The 22162-nt window shown below is 38.6% G+C and overlaps 2 long non-coding RNA genes across 2 annotated transcripts; both read left to right on the top strand.

The window, feature by feature from the left end:
- Positions 1–298: 298 nt before the first annotated feature.
- On the top strand, positions 299–16035 carry LOC116878203. The gene is made up of 4 exons (XR_004384801.1): positions 299–332; positions 5272–5339; positions 6285–6373; positions 16005–16035. It is a non-coding gene; the product is annotated as an uncharacterized LOC116878203 (long non-coding RNA).
- Positions 16036–16069: 34 nt separating this feature from the next.
- On the top strand, positions 16070–20509 carry LOC116878157. Its single transcript, XR_004384787.1, has 3 exons — positions 16070–16107; positions 19149–19234; positions 20147–20509. It is a non-coding gene; the product is annotated as an uncharacterized LOC116878157 (long non-coding RNA).
- The last annotated feature ends 1653 nt before the right edge of the window (positions 20510–22162 follow it).

The raw sequence follows: 22162 nt of genomic DNA, 5'->3' as shown, positions 1-22162 counted from the left end.
TGGGTCAGCTCCTACTGGGCTGTGCTTGAGGTGAGCAAGAGAAGAAATTCATTTGGAGGCGAGGAAAAATATATCTGGTATTTGTTGAGGTTTTAGGAAAGAAGAACTCATTTATTTTTGTTACTTCACGCAATCCTCTAAGTGAATAATTAACTATTAAAAACCATTAACTCAGAAATTCCAGTCTGAAATTTATCCTTCAGACGTACTTTCTTGCCCAAGCAGATACACACATAGGAAGATCTTCCTTGCAGCCCTGTTTGTAAAACTGGAAACAACCCAGATGACCAAAATAACCGAAGAACTGCTTTAAAATGGTGCAATAATTTATGGTACATTGTACAATAAGATATCAAACTTACACTGAAAAAAATGATGTTTAAGTGGTCATATTTATTATGCAGAAATTAATTTTTCAATTAAACGAGGTACAAAACACTATTTATAGTATAATCCTGTGTAGAGACCAAAGTATGTGTATGCTTACATATTGGCAAAAGTTCCAGGAAAAGCCTTCTCCCAAATACACAATACTGTTAATAGTAGTTACACTCTTGAGGAATGGATGAAGTGCATTTGTGTGTTTTTTTTTAAAAAATTATGTGTACACATCACTTTTGTGATAAAATAGTTTTAAGAGGTAAGTAAGGTCTGATGCAAATAATAATAAAAGCAGAAGATATAACATTGTACAGATTTGGTTAACTACTTTTCCTTGAAGCAAGGTTTTTGTTTTTTTTTTTTTTAAGATTTTATTTATTTGAGAGAGAGGGTGAGAGAGAGAGAGGGAGTGGTGGGAAGGGCAGAGGGAGAGGAAGAAGCAGACTCCTACTGAGCAGGAAGCGTGACAGGGCTCTGGGGTCAGGCCCTGAGCCAAAGGCAGACATTTAACCAACTGAGCCATCCCGGCGCCTGTCTGAAGCACTTTTAACTTGTCTTCACTGGCATCTCTCCTACAGGACACATTTTTCTTCTGTCCTGGTCATTCCTGATTCCTCTCGAATATTGCCTTCTCTTCCACCCTCTTCTAAAGATTTGTACTGGACCTATTCTCTCACTGAAATGATTTTCTTCAAATAAACTGATCTGCCCCACTCTGGTTTCCTTTACTGTTTCAATGCTGATGATTCTCAAATCTATTTCTCAGCATGATCTCCTTTTCCAAATCCCAGATCAATAAATCTAATTACCTATACAAATTTGTACCTTACACGCAACATGCACAAAACAAAACTATTGTCTTACCTTCAAACAGTTCTTCACTCCTTCAATATTTCTCTTCTTAGGAAATGTCACTGTCAAAAGCCAGCAGGAGACACCATAGTCAAACAAAGCTGGGCTTATTTACTACAGCAAGGAAGACTGCTAACACAAGGAACAGGGGGCATCTCAGGAACAGCGTGTTAGAAGGGGATTGATACAGAAGATGGACTTGTGGTAGGTGATTTTGGAGAAGGTATATGGGAAATGGAATTGGCTCTGGAGTGGGTATGTTCCTCAGGGGCAATTCTATAATTGGTATCTTAACTCTTTTTATCTATCAAGCAGGAGGGCAGGAGGAATGGAGCAGGGCAGATTCTGTGGCTGGTAGAGAAGAAGCAGTCACTCACATTTGCTGGAAGAGGGTAATATTTGGTCATTTTTGTGGTTTGCATTGTCCAGTGACAAAACTAAAACAATTTAGTAATGAATTCAGTGTCCTTCATTTGAAGGAAAATCATCCACGGATTGGGAAAGTACCGTACCTCACAAGCGGGGACCATTCTACCTGATGGATTTTGTACAAGAGCGAGTTTTACAGGGCATTAGAAGAGGCAACACAGAAACAGGGCGTGGTTGGCTAGGAGGTCAGGGCTTTCCTCCCAAGGCTAGCAGGCCCTGTATTATTCTAGGGTAAACGGAGTTAGCCCAAGCTGAGTTGGAAGACTATGAATGGCCATGATAGGATTCCTGGGCAGGGGTTTTGCATAAGTGCAGGCTGACTTAGATTTGTGATATGGCCTGGGCCCCTGAGGTGGTTCCATTCTGCTGGTTCTGATTTATGAATTAAATTTATCAGCATGGTATTTTTATTGTCTTTGTGCACAGTCAGGATTACAAAGGGTCTTTATTTTGCCTTGCACTGTCATGGTCACAGAACGAACTTGTTTGATGTTGGGCCGTTCTTCCTGCTCAGCCGAATACCATGGCCAGCAACTTGGCAGCAGTATTGATGCAAAATTGATCAAACGTTAAAAAAAATGTTAAAGAAAAAAGGAAAAGAGTTTTATCTGAGGCCAAGTCGGTACAACTGCCTAGAATACGCAGTCTTTATCTGGCTGAGACTGCTCCAGGGAAGGACTGTTGGGTGCAGAGTTATGTATGTATTTTACATAAAGAAAAAAAGCTACAAATCATCATGATGGAGGACATTCCAGGAAGTTAGATTTTATCTTAAGTTTTTAGTAGGTGGGGGGGTTGTCTGACTTTAATCTTATGGGAACCGGGGAGGTGGGTTTTTTGTTTTTGTTTTTTGTTTTTTTCTCATTTATGTTTGGAATGCTCCTTTTTTGGTTATTATTATTATTTTTTTAAACAAAGCAGATGTACGAAGTATGCTTAGGGCAGAAATAGAGCCTGTGCTTTGAGGTTTTGTGGAGTCATTCTGATCTTGATAATGTTAAAGTATAGCTTCCTTGGGAGCCCAGGAGCAGGGACCACAAACATTAACTGTTCAAATTTTCCTTTATCAACAGGAACAGGGATGCTAATTTTTTCCCTCACAACCATAGATCTAGTTGCCCAAGCCAGAAACTTTGGCGTCATCCTTGAATACTTTCTCTTTACCTAGCATATCCTGCCAATTAGCAAGCTCTCCTGATTGTCCTAAATAGCTCTAAAATCCATCAACATTCCCTTTCTCCATTCCACCACAATCATGGCTCACATTTTCTTCTGTGTTAGAATTCTAGCTCAATTCAGTGCCTCCATTTTGCTTCTTCCTTGCTGATTTTGTTGATTCCTTTCAGAATGTCCTTCCCTTTAAAACAGGTTATTCCTTTAAAACTACTTCTCAATCTTGGCTGCCAATTAGGATCACCTCCAGAGGCTGGAAGACAATACTGACACTGTTCCTTTTCCAAAGAGGAAAGAATTGCACTAATTCTTAATCACGTCCATTTTACATAGAAATATCTTCTAGGGAGGCAGAAGCCTTATCACCAAGCTAAATTTTGAAGGGAATGGTGAATGGTTGGAAGGGGGCAGGTGGAATGGCAGAGAAAGAGGTCTGAGAGGAAAAGAAAGATGAAGCAGAGAAGGGCTGAGAAGTCCTGCAAGCAGCTTATGGGGAATGTGACATTGTGATTGCTAATAAGAAATAAATATTTGGTCTTCAACCCCTGGCACGGAGCTCCCAATGCCTTGGAATTTCCTAGGTGAAGAAAACATCTTTTGTCAGAATATTTGCTTTCTTGGCTTCAGGTCCTGAAATCACCTCAGAGCCATAAAGATGACATAGGCATCTTGTTATTCTTTGCAAGCTCCTTTCTGCCAGACTGAGTTTATGTTAAGAGGTCACTTTTAGAAATTCCCTAAGGATGGAGCTGATTAGCAGGGAACCCACCATGAAGAGAGAGGGTTGCATCTATCAGTCCCAAGCCGTGGGTGGATTTGACCCACAGCAGTCTACTGACCCTCGTCCTTTACCTTTCCCAGATCCATCATTCCCTTTTCTCTCTCGTAATTATTGTCTTCTTCCAGTGATTCTCCTCAGCTCACGCTCTCTCGGTTGCAACCCTGGTTCCATTGATCTCATACGCTGAAATATCTTGTTGTCTGCTTCTTTTGGCCAATTCCCACTACCACTGTTTTCAGAAACCCTGTCTAGAACAGCTTCTTTAGCTCAAATCCAGTGAATCCTGACTCATCCTTCAAGACTCCATCATAGGGCCACCTCCACCAGGAAGTCTTTCCTTCCTCTGCCAGTCTTGACCTCTCCCACTTCTGTGCTCAGTAACACTGTACCCTACTTGCATTCCTGTCATTATTAAATTTGGGGGCTGCATATGTTTTCTTTCCTAGTTTTTGAACCTTGTTTCATTCATTTTGGTATCTTTCATACAGTGTCTGATTTACAATAGAAGTATAGTAGATGTTGGATACTTAAGTACTCACTGCATTTTTATTTTGTATCTCATGCACATTTTATAAATATAATTTTGTACATACTCAATATCTAATAAAAAACATTTTAAACGTTTATAAATAAAAAAGAAGTACATGTAAATTTTTTTTTAAAACAATGGAAGAATGTAAGAACATCCTTTCCCTCTTTTCATCTTTGTTACTAGCTCATAATATGATGAAAGAAGGGAGGGTGGGAGAATTGTGACAGAAATTAGTGCCAAGTAAATTAATTGCCTCCAGAAACTACTTTAAATTTTGTTTGGAGGCTGACAGCCATGGTCTCTCATTCCAGGTTGATTTCTGCTTCTAACACAAAAGGCAGAAAATGCACTTTTCAGATGGAATATGGCATTATCACCTAAGTGAGGAGAAAGTGAGAGAGAAAGTGAGGAGAAAAATAAGGGGGGAAATAATCTTAATTTTTTTAGAAATGAAGAAAATATACTCTAAATGATGGTAAATATGCTGAGTCCTTTGGTTGCTTATTTAACAAGTACTATTAAGCCCTTATTATGTGCTCAGAACTGCTGGGAGGGTTTAGCGCTGATGAGGACTGGGCAAAATTCTTTCTTTTTCGTAACATACCTGCCTCTCTGAATTTAAAACATCAATCTATTTTTTTGCCTTATAATTTGTGGGAGCCATCAAAGACAAATGAATATGTTTAAAGTATGCTTGAAATATCAAAAAGCTTCCTAAATGGATCTTATTATCTCTCCTGCTAGCACTGTCTTCTTTGAGGCATAAAGGATTTAAAAAGTAGGAACAAAGTTTTATTAATATGTCTTGATGGGTAGAAATGGACAGTGAAAAAAGATTTCAGGTGGAAATTTTACTTAGAGGCTTGTGCCTCTCTCATAGGGAAATTAGCTACGGAGAGGTTCTCCTTTCTCTGCCCTCAGCCCTCTCCCAGATTATGCAGAAAGGATGGTAGAAATAACTGCTAACCTGTCTTTTAAAACAACAACTGGAATACAGCAATGCCTTAGAACTGATTAGGATACAAACAAAATGCATTTCTATATAACTGATTTTGACTATTTGCCTTAATAAGTTTAGTAATTTCCTTCTCTGTCACCTTTTGGATGGGCTTAATACAACCAGGAAACCCAAGACAAGCAAGCTTTAGGACTCTGTATCATCTCCCTGCTAAGAAACTGCTGCAGTCACAGGTGAGGCTCCCTGGGAAGCCAACTGGGCAACAATGACTGGCTTGTGCCAAGAAAGGAGATGCAGGATGGGAAGATAAGAAAGCAGATTTAGGCTGAGGGAATCATCATGGAAGCACTAGTCAATTCTGCAAGAAGCTCTGAGGGTAAGCAAACTTTTCAAAGTGATCCTGAACTCTAGGCAGAGCTAGAAAGGGCTGGGTCTTCTAGCTCCTTCTAATACCGATAGGCCAATCTGAGGGCTTCCCGGGGAAGGGAGTGTAACTTTGGGCAAGGCAGTTGTCTTTAGCTGAGGAGCTGGGACTTGACAGCTCAACCCTCCTAGAAACTGGGGGAAAAAGTGCTTTTGTCTTGCAAGTCAGACCCGTGAGTGGTGCAACTCCATACACGTTGCATAGGCTGAAGAGGAGAAGACTGGGGCCCCTGAGGGACCTTGGGTTTGTGTAGCTAACCTACAGGCACTGAGGTTGGAAGAGGAAGGACATAAATATTCGTGTCACTAGGCAATTTAATAAAGAAGCTGGTGAGCTATTATCTTTGTGGTTGTGTACAGTTGTCCTGTGACATCCCTCAGTCTCTCCCCAGCTGGCTGCCTTCATTCATTCATTCACTCTTCAAGCTATTCTGTGATGATCTCTGAGAACAAATTTAGGGGAATTCTTGCTGAGAGAGCTTTCAAGTTTTAAAGTTTGAGACTTTTAAAAGGTTTTCAAAGATATTTATACCTTACATAATATCAGATTATGTGTAGTTCATTTATCACTAAAAGTTGATGGAAAGACATGTGTTTATTGAATAAACTGATAGAACTACAGGTTTGGAATTTTAAAGTCACCGAATCCTTCAGGATAAAGTGGAAAGTTGATAACTGAGAATTAGTGAAAATGAAATAAGAGGAAATTCTGTCCTCTGAACATAAAAGAGGACATTCTTTCATTCTTCTGGAAGAAAGGAAGATTGAAGTCTGTAGGGAATCCTTCAGCTGTGGACTGTGAAGTTGGGCATCAGAAGACTAACCCCGATCCACCACACCCTGGGTAGGAACTGACATTGCTGCCCTCTGAACTGAGTTTGCCTAAACTGACCTACTGTCAAGACAAATAGACTGGTTCAATGGGACAAAAAAATCCTATGAGCACAATTTTAATGTGTGAAACTTCAGAGAAGTTTAAACTTAAATTTTACCTGAGTACCTCATATCTACCTGGCAGAGGAAACATTTGTCTACCAAACATTTAATTGTTTCCATTGTCCTGTGATTTTCTTTCCTTCCTTTTGAAGTCCCAACCCCCTACCTTCTTCTCTTAATTCGGGACGGCATTTGTACCCCATTGTGCCTGACTACCATGTCTGTGTGCATTCCCCACACATATGTTATTAAATTTGATTTTGTCCTGTATTTATTTATTTATAAATTTTACTTTTTTTTTTCAGTGTTCCAAAATTCATTGTTTATGTACCACACTCAGTGCTCTATGCAATGTGTGCCCTGCATAATACCCACCACCAGGCTCACCGTATTTATTTATTTTAATCAGAAAGAAAGAGAGAGTGAGCACTAGCAGGGGGAACAGTCAGGAGAGGGAGAAGCAGGCTCCCCACTGAGCAAGGACACCCCCCCCCACCTCTGGTGTGGAGCTCCAACCCAGGACCCTGGGATCCTGACCTGAGCCGAAGGTAGACGCTTAACTGACTGAGCCACCCAGGTGCCCCAATTTTGTTTTGTTAAAAAAGAAAAAAAAAACTGACGAAGGCAAAAACAGGATTTTTTTTTTTTAAAGATTTTGTTTATTTATTTGACAGAGATCAAAAGCAGGCAGAGAGGCGGAAGCAGGCTCCCTGCTGAGCAGAGAGCAGGATGTGGAGCTCGATCCCAGGACCCTGGGATCTTGACGACCTGAGGACCTGAGGTGAGGGCAGAGGCTTTAACCCACTGAGCCATCCAGGCGCCCCCCGAAACAGGATCTTAACTTTAGGCTTTTCTGAAGCTCCGGAAGCACACGTATACCTGTGCGCGCACACACACACACACACACTCACTCGCTCACTCATGCATGTACCAGGCTTTTGAGTTGCAAATTAACATTAATGAAATCTCTGAAAAATTAGGATTGGGATGAGTGGACATCTGTGAACAAGTAATGAGAGTGCCAATTTTACCTGAGTGCTTTTCTTGGTGTATTTTTCAAGAACGAGCTGCTTTATTATGTCATTGGTAAATAATCATAGGCCTGATGTCTCACTCTATTCATAGATTCCACCCACACTTAAAAGGAAGGGGCCGTACAAGGGAAAAGGTCATTGGAGGTCACTTCAGAATTCTGCCTATTGCAATGTATAAAATTTCAAGTGTTAATTACTGCTAGTTCCCCCAATTCTTGTTTTTAAATTCCAATGCTTTTAATTCCATTTTTTTTTTCTGTAGGTGAATATACATAAGTGTGTATTTGCTTTATCTTTGAATTTTCTCCAGTGGTGTGAAAAAAAAAATAAGAAGGACAACCTAGATTTTTTTTTTTTTTAAGTTTCAGAAATGTAACTAGTAGGAGCATCATGGGGACAGAACGGTACTCTTAAAATGAAGGTCTGTGCTCTTTCCATTGTCTCTTCTTGCTGTGTATCTGGTAAAAAAGTGCTCAAATTTCTTCTCTTTAATTTTTCTTTCATGGGATAGTGACAATTTTACTTCTTTTTCAAGAAGTGACAATCTTACATCTTACTTTCCTATCCTTATATTTTATTATCTATCTATCTATCTACCTATCATTTATCTATTATATACCAATCATCATTGCCTTGTTTAGGACCTTCAATGCCATGTAGAATAGATGTCATGATAAGAGGTAATCAGTCTGTTGGGACTACCATAACAAAATACCACAGACTAGGTGGCTTAAACAGTAAACATTTATTTTCTCACAATTCTGAAGGCTAGAAGTCTGAGAAGAAGATGTTGGCAGGATTGGATGCGGATGACCACCTTCTTCTAGTATCTTTGCATGGTTTCCGCTCTGTGTGTATCCATGTCCTAATCTCCTCCCCTTATAAAGACAACAGTCATAGTAGATTAAGGTGCATCCAATAATCTCATTCTAAGTTAATTATCTCTTTAAAGACCTTATCTTCAAATATAGTCACCTTCTGGGGTACTAGGGGTTAGGACTTCAACATATGAATTTTGTGGGGACACAAAACAGTCTATAACAAGTATCCTTGTCTTATTCTTAATTTTAAAAACCATTGTTTTACTGCTTTAAATTTACACATAATATGTCAATTTCAGTGACATAAGTTGAAAGGAAGTTGGCTCTGGACCCTTCTTATCCCCACAAATACACTTATTCAGTAATAATTGCTTGACTGTGTACAGATAAATCAGATACTAATGGAAGGGCTGCAGCATTCTAGGAGAAAGTGCTCTCCATAGTTAGCAGGAGATCCCAGACATCGTCTTGTCAGAGACCTTGCACCCAACTTAGTGCCATGTGATCAAGAAGAGACCACTTAGCTTCCAGTTCACCCCGGGAAGAGGAGTTGGTTTGCATGCCCAGTGCCCCCAACTTTTTGGAGGAACTCCTTAGAGGACTGGCTTATGTCTTGCTAGACTTCGAGCTCTGATGAGTCTGGTACAGTCTAGCTGCCTGGGCAAGAACAGAGGTTGTGTCTTGGGCTGGTAGATGCTACTGATCCTCTCCTAACTCAATATAAAGCAAGCGGATGAAGAATGCCCAAGGCTCAGCTTCCTTCTGGGGAGAGAAAGTGTTGATCTGTACAACTAGTATCTCAACTTCTCCAAGGCTACCAAAGAATGAGCATCTGTCTTAAAAGTCTTGAAGCTCTGATGAATCCAGAACAATCAAGCCACTGACAGGGAAAAAGGAAGCAGCCTCTTGAGTTGGTAGATGCCATAGCCTCCCACTGTGTCTCAGTACAAAGTGAGCAGACAAAAATCACATCTGCCTGCTTCTCCCTGGAGAGGGAAAGTGTTGGTAGAGGCCCCCAGAACTTTCTGGCTGGGATGATTGAGGAGGGTCTTCTCCTTTACAGAGCTAGTTCATGAAGACTGAAATAGGTGCTTGCTCTGTCTAATGTACAGACACCAGCACAGAGAGTCAAGGAAAATGAAGAATCAGGCAAAGGGTTTTCAAACAAAGGAATGAGGTAAATTTCTAGAAACCAATTCCAATGAAATGGAATTATGTGATTTATCTAACAGAATTAAAAAGAACTCTTACCAAAATGGCTAACATGATAAACAGGACAATGCATAAACAGAGAATTTCAACAAAGAAATAGATAATACTAAAAATATGCAAAACAGAAACCATGGAGCTTAAGAACACAACAATGGAACTGAAAAACTCACTGGAGTAAAGAATACAATGACTGTCAGCACAGTTTAATGCCATTGCTGTGATTCATGGTAAGATGTCAACACTTCTACTCATAATTTCTATCATCAGTGTAAATGTCAACAAAGTGAAAAATGTAAATAATGCATTAGTTGATGACACATTGTATAAGGTTTATGTGGAATAGGCATCTGTGAATTATACTTTGAAAACTATTGCTCTATAGTATACCAGGAAAGCTCTAGCATTTTAACTTCATCTCATGTAGTCACCACTGGGTCCAGGTTTCAGTCAATCAACCCAATAAAACGTTAGAGCCACTTCCACTTCTCATTGACACATTCAATCTGGAATCTCTACTTTGTGAGCCCATACTGATCATCTGAGCTTGGACCAATGCTACATTTTTTTCCCCAGCATCATCATCCTTAGGATCCCTTCTCCTATGTGTTCCCCCAGATTTCTTTTGACATAAAATGGCAAAATCCTAAAATTCCTGATACATTTTATAGCTCCTCAGTGGCCACTCTTTTACTTTACCCTCTGGTGCCTTCCAAGATTTGTCTGGTTATATGATGTAAGATAGACTATAGGTCAAGAGTAATTCTTTGTAAGGTAGCTGCCTCAGGGGAGCCTGCAACAGTGTCTTCAGGCAACAGAAAACTGATCTTCTCAGACAGGAAAGGAAACCTCTTCTTTGGGCATAGGCAGAAGGATTTAGGATTTCAAGTTCCTCACTTCATAACATTCTAAGAACCTACCCTGATATTTGGGGTCCAAGTCCTTCCCAAGCAGTGCCTTAATTGTAACATCAGAGACCTTGCATCCTTGGGGATTCAATTTGTGCTGTAATTCGACCATGTGCAGGTTTAGATTTTATTAGGACTTGTTTTTCAGAAATCTCAGTGCTTCAGCAACAGGAAATAAGAGGGGTTTGTTTGTTTGAGGGTAATCACAGAAAGTACTGGTCAGTCAGACCTTCAGCTTGGAATTTAAAGACTCAAGTTTTAAGATCCATGACATCCCTCCCCTTCCTTTTCCAGTACCCTTTCAAGCAACCAACCAACTTCAGTGAACTCCTTACTCTTTCTAAACTGTGCAATGATAGCGAATATCAGTCACCCTAAGACTTGCCATCTTTAGATACTAATAATAGAGGTTTCTGAAGGTGTTAATTTAAGTAATTCTTTTCCACTGCGTGCCATGGACTGGTTTTAATTCTCTTATCCCTGGCAAAAGGATCATTAAGGCCTTTAACAACCTTTGATCAGACCAGAGAACCAATTCCAGAAACCCCAGGACCACTTCAGAAAACCTATCTTAAAGGCTCTGTTTCCCTTCTGTTATTGTTTTCATATCTGTTAAGATTCATTTGGAGAAGCAGAACGACTGCGAGTGACACTGAATAAAGGATTTGTTGTAGGCATTAGACCTTATGTAATTGTGAGATCCAATGAGGAGGTCCACTGGGGGGCTGGAAGTTACTGTGAATCAGCAGGGCTAACGATCAGGAAGACAACCCAGCTATGAAGAGGGAGAGAGCAAGGAGACATTGGAATTCAGGAGGACAAGCTGGAGACCAACCACGTCTGCCTCTTACCATTTCCAATCTCAAAGTCAAAGCAGAAGGAGCCGCAGGAGGAGCTGGCAGTTTTTGGCACCAGAGCGGCACACGCACCTGGTTCAGGACTTGGAGAAGCTGAAAGATAAACTCCTGTGGAGACTGCAAGAGCCACAGACTCGGCAGCAAACCCATCATCAAAAGCAAGCTAGGGGGCACCTGGGTGGCTCAGAGGGTTGAACCTCTGCCTTCGGCTTAGGTCATGGTCCCAGGGTCCTGGGATCAAGGCCCACATTAGGCTCTCTCTGCTCAGAGGGGAGCCTGCTTCCCCCTCATTTTCTGCCTGCCTCTGCCTACTTGTGATCTCTCTCTCTGTCAAATAAATAAATAAAATCTTTAAAAAAAAAAAAAAGGAAATGAATCACGCCACTTTAAAAAAGAAAAAAAATAAATAAATAAAGCAAGCCAGGAGAGCCTTGAGGACAGATGACCTGCAGCTGTGCTGGGAGCCCGAGGTCAGGCTCCCGAGCGTAGTAGCTGCTGCTTCATTTCCGCCTTACCAGTCTCCTGGAAACTGTTCTATTGTCCAGTCTCTGCCTAGAACTACACAGGGAAGGGCATCTGGTTCCAGATAGCTAAATGACACTGTACAGAGCTACCACAGATTTTCTCATCCCTTCTGAATTTTAAATTTTATCATTAAAAATGATTTATTAGCTTATTTTTATATTTGACACAATTTTTTATTATATTATTTTTATCGATCCATATCTAGTCTTGGCAACATTTCCTATTTCACATTCCCCTCATCTTATTGTTGATTTCTTATCATTCCACAATTAGAAAATATTTGGCTTCATATATTTATTCTTTTGATACTCTACAATTTTTTGCAGTCTGCTTTTAGTTCCTCAAGTAGTTACCTTGATTGCTATTAATTTATTTAATGATTTTAATTCTTATTTCAACAGTAAATGATTTACTGACTACTATGAATGATAACATAATTAACATAATTTGATACCCTCATAACTCCACTGTCTGATTTTTATTTTTATTTCACTGGTTTTATATTATTAGTATTATTTCTTTTTGTAATTAATCTTCATACCGTTGAGTATAACTCTATCACTTGATTAAGCAGCTCTATCTTTTGATCTCAAGTTATGTGTTCTCTGTACTTTGCCATCCCAAATTTTACTAGCTACATTACTATTTCTACTAGGCCACAGTTTATAACGTTAAAATTCTCTGCAAATATAGCTCTGTAATGGGTTTTAACCTATGTCTTCTATTCAAATGAACTCAATGCTCAATGTCAGAGTTTTTTTTTTTTTACCAGATTGTCTTATTCATTTCTTTTTCATTTTAAGTTCATTTTCCAATACAATTTTAAAAAATAGATCATGTGAATCACATTTTCTGAGAATATATATATATATATATATATATATATATATATATATATGGCTGTGGTTTTTAAACTTGTAAGATAGCTTGGCCAGGTAAGTTTTTCTTGTGGAATGATTTTTTTCTCGTGAGGAGGTTGTATGCATTGTTCTACTCTTTCCCAGAAATGACTACTACTGTGAGAAAGGAGAGGACACTCTAATTTTTGGAAGGGAAGCAGTGTCTTTTTTTCTGGACTTTCAAAAGTTCTTTCTTTTCTTGGAAAATCAGTAATTTTTCCAGGACATGTATTATAGTTGAAAATTTTGTTTCTATATTTTCTGACCCACGGTATGCCCTTTTTATCTATAATTTTTTTTATAATGTATAGTTTTAACTGCACCTTTTTATTTCAAGAAAGGATTTTCTAATTTAAATTATGTGGCCTTCATTTCTGTCATGATATATTTTCTTTTCTTTTCTTCTTTTATTTTTAGAGTGAGAGAGAGAGAGACAGCAAGCAAGCCCTGGGTAGGAGCAGAGGGAGAAGGAAATAGACAATCTCAAAATATCAAGCGAGCTCCACACCCAGTGGGGAGCCCATGGAGGGGGGTCAGTCTCAGGATCCTGAGATCATGACCTGAGCTAAAAACAAGAGTTGGTCACTTAACCAACTGAGTCACCCAGACACCCCTATATTTTATTTTCTCTTCTACTTCCTTCATAGACTTTTCTTATCATTTTTCCTTTGCTTTGGTTGTTTCTCAATCCTTAATCAAATTCTGTATGTTTCTAGATCTCTTGATTTTTAAGTAAAATAGTTTTACTACTGTTTTTGAGTTATTAAAAATGTTTTTGTTCAATATTTTCATTTTTAAGAACATCACTTTCCTGTTTATTTCCCCCCCTCAATTTTTTTCCTTTTGCTTTTTTCATACGTATTTTATAAATCTTATACAATTACAAAGACTATGTTCAAACAGGTGATTTCTTCCCAGACCAGTAATTTATTAGAGGGTGGTTGGTAAAGAGCCAGGGCTGTTGTCTGGGCTCATAGAAACCTTCCCTGGCTCACTGTGAAGCCCTCCAGCTGCTTAGCTGAGGGAAGTAAGAAACTTCCGAGTTTCTGATCATTCACACATCTCTGCATTCAGCACATTTGCAGATATGATGTTTTCTTATATTTCCAAATTTAGCTGTTGCTTCTGCCACATCGTGATGAGAGAAGGAATACGTGAAGGGATCTAGGATGGCATCTGTAGACAGTCCATATATCCCATTCTTGTAGATCTAAGTAATGGGTCACTAACTGTGTCCTTCTGGGTGTACCTTGACTCTGGAAAACCCTGTCTCTGTCTGGTATTTTAGCTGCTAGAATCTTCTCCACATATTCTCTCAGTGCGGTCAGTGCTCCCCGTAACCCAGTTGATACAGGTTTTGGCTACGGGTCTATCTTCGTTCCATCAAAGATGGAGTATCTTTGCTATTTCGTGTTCTCCGTATTATCTTGCAATGCAGTCTCAAAAGGGAAGGAGGAGACATCTTTCATACTTCACTATCTAGCTTAACCTTTTATAAAAAAGAAATCTATAGAAAATTTCAATGCTTCCTGAAACATTTTCACAATATGAATATTAAAATAAATTCTACAGAAAATATAAGAAAAGACAGCCTCACACAGAGCTGGCTCATCCACTTTTGAGCTCAATAGAAAGAAAATTTTTACTTTTTCTTATATATTTTGTGAATGTTAAAGAGGAAGAAGCAATACAACGGTTTCCATCAGGAGAGTAGGCAAATGGCACCAGATAAGGATTTCCCCTAGATTCTACTCTGTCTTTGATGAAGTTCTATATTATTCATAGTAATTTCTTTTTCTGAACAAGTTCTTATGAAAAGAAAATGTATCTAAGGTTTCTGGGATTCTGATCCCTTATTGAACTCTCAGCATGCAAAGGATATACAGAATACTTAGAGCATCTGGGGAAAGAAAAAGAAAGGATGTCTCCTTTTCCTTTTTCTCTCCATTTAAAATGCTGTGTTGAGGAGGGTGGATAGATATCAGAGGGCCCCAGGGTCCTTGGACTGGCAAGATGCTTGGGAGTTTTAGTGAATTTTCTTGGAAAAAGGTTTGAGCTGTGATCAGAATCCCAGGGATAGAGCAAGGCACTGGAGAGAGGGTTGCCTGTGGGAGAGTGATTCGATCACCTTGCACAGTTTCTTTTGCACTGGAATAGCTTGAAAAATAATTTGGTTCTGAGGCCCTTAGTAAGGCAGAAGTAATATAGAAATCCCTGACTTAACAGTCCTTGTGGATCAGACATGAAGATGAAGGTCTTGGCACATGCCTACTTGCACAGAGGACACTGAAATATGAATGTATACACTTTGATTCCCTGGTACTTTGTAAGCCCTCAGAACTTAGATAAAATCCTGAAGAAGACTACAAATGGAATGAAATTGTTTCCAATCATTCTAGAAGAATGAGGTATTGGGGCACCTGGGTGGCTCAGTGGGGTAAAGCCTCTGCCTTGGGCTGAGGTCATGATCCCAGGGTCCTGGGATCGAGCCTCACATTGGGCTCTCTGCTCTGCCAGGAGCCTGCTTCCTCCTCTCTCTCTCTGCCTGCCTCTCTGCCTGCTTGTGATCTCTGTCAAATAAATAAACAAAATCTTAAAAAAAAAAAAAAACAATGAGGTATTAAGAGAAAGTAACTTGACTAATACAATAAAATGAATAATGCTTCATTTTTATCATGCCTGGGGTTGTAGACAGATAAAAAATTTTGCTCCAGATATAGCCTGATGCTTTGGCTGGGCAAGTACTTGCAGATAGAATTGTTGATGGGTGGCATTGTCATCCTTTAGTTGATATATCCATTTTCATTTCAATCTTTCTTGTTCCCAAGAGAAATATTTTGGATTTCCCCCCACCATATGTATTAATTAGAAGATACAATTTTTACATAAGAATAAAAAAGAGTTTGGAAACTGAATTCCTCCTGCCATAAAATTAAAAGACTTAACAACATATCTTTCAAGCTGAAATAATCCCAATCAATGGTATGCTATAGGAAAGACAGTGTGGGCTTCTAAGTGGGAATTTATTGAATTAAAAAATTGAGTCTAGACATTTGACTTGCACTTACGGCGAATGCAGGTATTATAGGAGGGAAGCATATATCTTGTGCGATCATGTTCTGAAGTTGCTTCATACCTTCATAGCATTCATATAATGCTATGGTTTGCATTCAGGAAAATGCTTGTGGTTATGGTATGAAAATTAAATTTTATTTCTTCTGCAGCCACCAAAGAGAATTTGAATGTCACTGTTGATAGTCACCTCTCTTTCTTCTTCTTCTAATAGAGAAATAAGCCCTTCTTGCTGGGAGAGAAACTGAGTCAATCTACATTAGGAAACACAGACAAAGTTTGGTGAAGAGAAAGAAAACAAACTGTGTAACTCAGTGGTTGAGTATAGAATTTTTTTTATTAAAGATTTTATTTATTTGACAGAGAGAGATCACAAGTAGGCAGAGAGGCAGGCAGAGAGAGCTGCTCCCTGCTGAGCAGAGAGCCCCAATGCAGGGCTCGATCCCAGGATCCTGAGATCATGACCTGAGCCAAAGACAGAGGCTTAACCCACTGAGCCACCCAGGTTCCCCGAGTAAAGAATTTTTAAACAGAGTTTAAGGAAGGACATACTGGAATAGCTGTAGAGAGTGAGGGAAGTGTTTACAAGTAAAAAGGGTATTTTTGTAAATGACAACATGGATGCTTTATTTGCATGTCATTAATATTCTGTGATTTAATCTACATTCTGGGGTGCCTGGGTGGCTCAGTCGGTTAAGCGTCCAACTCTGTCTCTAGGTATTGATCTCAGGGTTGTGAGTTCAAGCTCCATGTTGGGCTCCATGCTGGGCATGGAGCCTACTTAAAACAAAACAAAACAAAATAAACCACCACCACAACAACAAAAAAACCCCTACATTCTAGTGTTTGAGCTAATCCAATGCAGCTAAGACAAAAATGTGTGCATCTAAGATATATAACAATTATAGCAGCATGTGTGTGAATTCAAAGAGTGATAACATTTTAGACTAAGGAATTTGGCCCCAAGAACCCCCAGTTGAGTATTACATGAATTTGCCACACTGTCTTCCTTGGTAGACTGGCAGCACCAGCTGCGGTGACAGGAGTGTCTCACTACCAAACACCTGGTGATGAGGGTAAAAGCCATCAAGTCCACCAGGGAGGCTGAAGTCTTGGGGTCTCAAATAGTGGTGAGAGAGACTTTGTCCCCCCATTACCTTGGTAGGTGTTATCAATTGATTCATGAACTTGTGTAAGCCCCTTGGGAAATCCTTATAAGTGTTTGGAAGGAAACCTGGAAAATTTATTATTATGCCAGTAATTTGAGAAGGACTTTTAAAGTTATTGTATACTAGGTATAGATACAAATGGGACCTAACCTGTGGATAAAAGCTAGTTCCATGATCTGTTAGTAATATCTTCTATGGGTCAAAATATTTTCAGGTATATTTCATTCAAGTTATGGTATGTACCAAGATTATTTAGAAGACCTAGAGCAGGAAATGCTCTATTTTGTGAGGTTTAAGCTAATAAAATGATGGAGGTGGGCTGCTGGAAAAATGATTTAAGATTTGGAATAGTTTACCTATAGCCATTTCTTATGCTGGTAATTAATTATATAGCACAGCTAAGCAAATGGCAATCCTATTTTATGACAATAAAATCATGTTTAGCTTTCTGTTCACTCCAGAAAAAGGAAGTAGGGCATCAATCCAACTCATAACGAAAAGGATATCAAAATATAAAGTTAAAAAAGAATGAAGTAAAGATGTAGCCCTACTTCATTTTTCTGGAAGCCACTACAGACCTTAGCAAATCCTGAACTTCTCTGGAGAGCCTACTAAATTGTGAGGGACACTTCATGGAGTTAGAAAACTCTCCTAGTTAAAGGTTCTGGGAGTAAGCTGGAGTACCGAGGCAAAAAAAACTGAAGGGACCTCTGGTATGAGGTCTTGTAGATCCAAGGGGAATAACGACTGCCTTAACTTATCTTTCTGAGACTGAAAAAGCACGCAAATGTGATAATGGCAGCCTGCCTGCATAGCTTCGGAAGCTTGACTCATCATCATCAGTTGGGATAAAATTATGTACGGCTTCCTCCAAAAGAAGGCATATTAAATCAGAATTCCAGCTGTGTCTTTCCCAACCTTTGGCTTATGTATCCAAACCAAGTATCCAAGAAATCTTGTAATTACATGGTAACTTGAGTGTCAGTGGTGAGACTTCTTTCTATCCTAATCCTGTCTTATTTCCACACTCCACAGACCCATACTCATGACATGGAAACTATTACCCTCACTGTGGAAAGTAATGTAGGGTGATACTTATGACTCTGAATCATGAGGAAGATTATTTAGGGACGAATTGTACTTAGAATATAATATCCCCTCTTCTAAATCTAGGACTTCCAAGTAAAGCAGTGAGTGAGTGGTTCACAATGCTTTTAAAAGATTACAGACTTTTAAAGGGAGATAATAAAAGCACTTGATCTGTCCCCAGTCTAGCCCAGAAGAAAATACTTTTTTTGCATTACATTTTGGGGAGTTCATGGATTCCCTGAAATATATTTAAATATCCCAGGTTAACAAGAATCTAAGGTTTAGGGGTTAGCGAGAGAAGATCAGTCCTGATGATTGCAGAAAATAGAGAAAAAAAGCTTCCAAACGAACTTTATTATATTAATACCTACTATGTATATATGTTGAGAGTATATTTTATTTTAACTCATAAACTTAACTCTTGTAAAGAGTGAAGATAATATAATTTAATATATACTTTCTGATAATCTGTTTAGATAAACTTACAGAATCTGAAAGAATGCATAATTGAGAGACTGCTTAGATTTTCTCTTTCAGTTATCCAATGTCCCAAGCCAGCCTTTGACAAGTTAGATGGCAATCAATTCATATCCATGTAATGATCAAGGAGTGATTCATATACGTTAGATAAAGCACAGTGGATTGATGTGTGAGAGAGAGAAGCCAGAAATTGCTTGTTTCCCCCACCTCCTGCTTTTTTGTCCTTGATCCCTTTAACTGTGAAGATTAGTTCATATTAGACAGAGAGTCAGTGTTCATCCCACTCTTATTTCCTTTGCTCTATTATATACTAAATGAGACATACATCACGTGTGGTAATTTAGAGCCTATATGGTGGGATGTTTAGGACCTGGTCAATAATAAACCAATAGGAATGTCTACGTTTCAGTTGATAATCAATTACATAAGTGGTTCCCATTCTGATATCAGGGCACTCTTTTTGTTTCAGTTCTTTGTCTTTTCCTCTTAATACTTTAAGGATGATTTTCTAATCAACTACCTCATGTTGCAATATTTAAAAAATAGATTTTTCTTATAATTTGAGAGTGGAAAGACAATGTATTTTCTTCTGTCTTGCCTTGCTAATGTTTTCTGCTTAGGAGGAAGTCCATAAATATTTGTTAAATAGTGTGGAATTTTATGTAAGAAGAGATAGGAACCAGAGAGATCATGTGAGTTCCTCAAGGTAATTTATCTACTGTCATGGATTAAGGATTATAAATTTGTCTATTGATTTAAAAGTAATCCTTTTCCATTAGAGGTGACATTTTAAGGTGTTTCACATGATCTCCTGAAACCTACAGTATAATTAAGACCCTAGGAGGCCTTCTTGTAGGAAATTCAAGGTCCCTGATTTTGCTGTAGTTCTGTTAGCAACTTGAACCATTATGATAGAAGTAAGCAGCAATAAAAAAATCTTACTCATATTCGTGGTCACTCCCGCGACCAAGCTCAAGTACTGGTCTCCCAAAATATACCATTATCCATTTTAGCTGTCATCAGCATCCAGGGATTCATCAAGCTGTAAAACCAGAAGCTGGTATTATATGGATTTGGGGGAAAATTAGCTCTTTCTCCCATTAAAAAAAAAAACTAGTTATTTTGTTATTTTGTATGTTGAAAGAAAATTGCTTCTTAGCTTCTTCCTGGTCATATTTTCCTTATCAATTTCATACAATATATACACCAGGCACAGATTCTTCATGAATAAATCGAGTACACTATTACACCGTGTCACCATATTTGGCATGAAATAAGAGTGCATGAAGAACTTGTGTGCAAATTAATATGTTACTAGTTTGACTATTATTTTTTATTGTTTTCACCAGAGAAAAAATAGAACTCATTTATTTTTCTATTCTATAAAACTTTCTTATATAAAAAAAGTAAAATTTTTTCCACATTTTATGAAATGTTTTATTGCCTACTGCCAAAAATTCATTAGTTAGTATTAATAATATTGGGCATTATATGTATGGCAAGTTTCATCTTCTTTGTTTTCCTCTTTAAAAATCTTACTGCTATAAACGTTGAGGAAATTTGCTAGTAATGAAACATATAATGGAAACAGATGACTCCACTTATCTTTTCTGTTCAGCTATCGGAAGAAATATCACTCCTTATTGTGAAAACAATATGTAACTCTGTTTATTGAAAGGACCCTCGTGAATGCCTTAGGAAGCTAAGTAATGCAAGTCACTCTCTGAGCTGTCACTTCATCAGAGGATGCTTTGGTTGCGGAATGGAGCAGATGTTCTGCTACATTTGTGTACTTTAAACACCCTGAAAGCATAAAGCCAGACTAAGAGCACTTGTTGGTGAATGGAAGATGCAAGTAAAGATGAAAAGGCTAGAGCCACAGGAAGAATGACAGCCGCCAGCAGGTTGTGGAGACCATTTGGCTGGAATACATTTAAAGGACCCAAATGGTAATGGTAACAATGTCTTGCACAATAGCCAGTCCTGGGAAAGTAAGGGACTTTAGAATATGTGAGGTAGTTTCAACCACAATAACAAAAAGTTCTTATGGAACTATCGAAGTCCTTAGAATAACAGAAACAAAAGCAAAATTTACTGTGATTTTAATTCCCCGTTGTTCCGAGGCATGATTTACCTTCCTTACAATAAAACATTTCTAGAAAAAAATCCTCGGTGAAGCTTTGTTATCATTACTTATAAATCTGTTTTTTCTTTCATGGATATATGACAAACTGGTTTTCAGCTTATGCTATAGTATGATCTCTTATTCCCAGAGGACAACGCACCTCCTTTTGTTTGCTATATGGCTGGAATATCCTGAAAGAAAGCACTTTGGTGTAGACCAGGGCTTCTCTCTCTCAGCACCATGGTATTAGTCTGAGTCATTCCTTGCTGTGGGGGCTGTTCTGTGTAGGATATTCAGCAGTGTCTCAGCTTCTACTCAGGAAAGACCCAGCTGTAAAAATCCCAGACGTTGCCCAATGTGCTCTGGGAACAAAACTACCCCCCGGTGATAATCCCTGCTCTGGATTCTGGTCTTCTGACATTCTTCTTTAGGATGATGTGATATGATATCTTAGGAGCCCTAAAGAATGCCGTTGAATGGTGAAATACGCATTTTAATCAACCTAATTGCTCCGACCCTTGAACAATTTAGAAAAGAAAGTTTAAAAAATGTATTAAAATTCACAACTTTATTGGCACTCAAGAAAGGGAAAAAATTCTTCCGTATGAATTACTTAATCCTGAGGCACTTTGGTACTCAATGTGAATAATAGCTATAATCATAAAATCCATTAGCATGCTGCCTTAAGTGCTTGGTGTTCGTCTCTTATTCATTGGATAATTACTGATTGCTTGGCGTGTTTTACCTGGTGCCTCTAACTGGGAATGTGCTACAAAAGGCTTTCATAGCTATTATATTGTACCATGTCAGTTTCTACTTTATTTCTCACACAAAGAAGGGCCCACATGAATTCCAAGATGTAAGAATGATTATCCTTTTCACATAGTAAATGCACCAACACCCCCTGTTGGTACAGATAAGCCTGGTGCTTATGAAACATAATTTGGCATCCTGTTAAGGCTATCATTTCTAGGACAGGAACAAATCCTAAATTTAAGAGACACCAAATTTGGGAGGGCTTCTTTCTTAATGAGGAAGTGGCACAGATGTTTCCCTTGAGGCAGGTGCTCTTCCACATTCATTCTTCTAAGGTTTATTGAGACCAGGCTGAGAGGCATATAGCATCCAAGTACTACTTGCTGTAAAATTCTTTACACAGAAGACAAGGAGAAAAGACTTAATTTTGTGAAAAACTAAATTAAAAAGCAGAACAGTAATATGAGAGCTGATGGGAGGTTATAGGGAAAGAATTTCTAATAGGGTGTTCTACATAGCAAGTGATAAAATCCAGAGTAGAGAGAGTACACTGTGTGCTCTTAAATTGCCGTGTGAATTTTGGTCTAGATCATCTTGAAGGGTGAATAAGAGAAAGAAGGACTTTTCAAAAGGGTACAATGGTAGGAGCAAAACATGAAAGAGACAATTCAAATTGGGTGCTTAGGAGTGTGTGGGGGGACATATATAGACTGGTTTGGTTTGAGTGGATGTTTTGTATATAGAGTTGATAGG

This window comes from Lontra canadensis, unplaced genomic scaffold (genome assembly GCF_010015895.1).
Source record: "Lontra canadensis isolate GAN:19392208 unplaced genomic scaffold, GSC_riverotter_1.0 scaffold1, whole genome shotgun sequence".
Classification (NCBI taxonomy): Eukaryota; Metazoa; Chordata; class Mammalia; order Carnivora; family Mustelidae; genus Lontra; species Lontra canadensis.
Note: the sequence above shows the minus strand (reverse complement) of the source record. Positions and strands in the feature narration are given on the sequence as shown.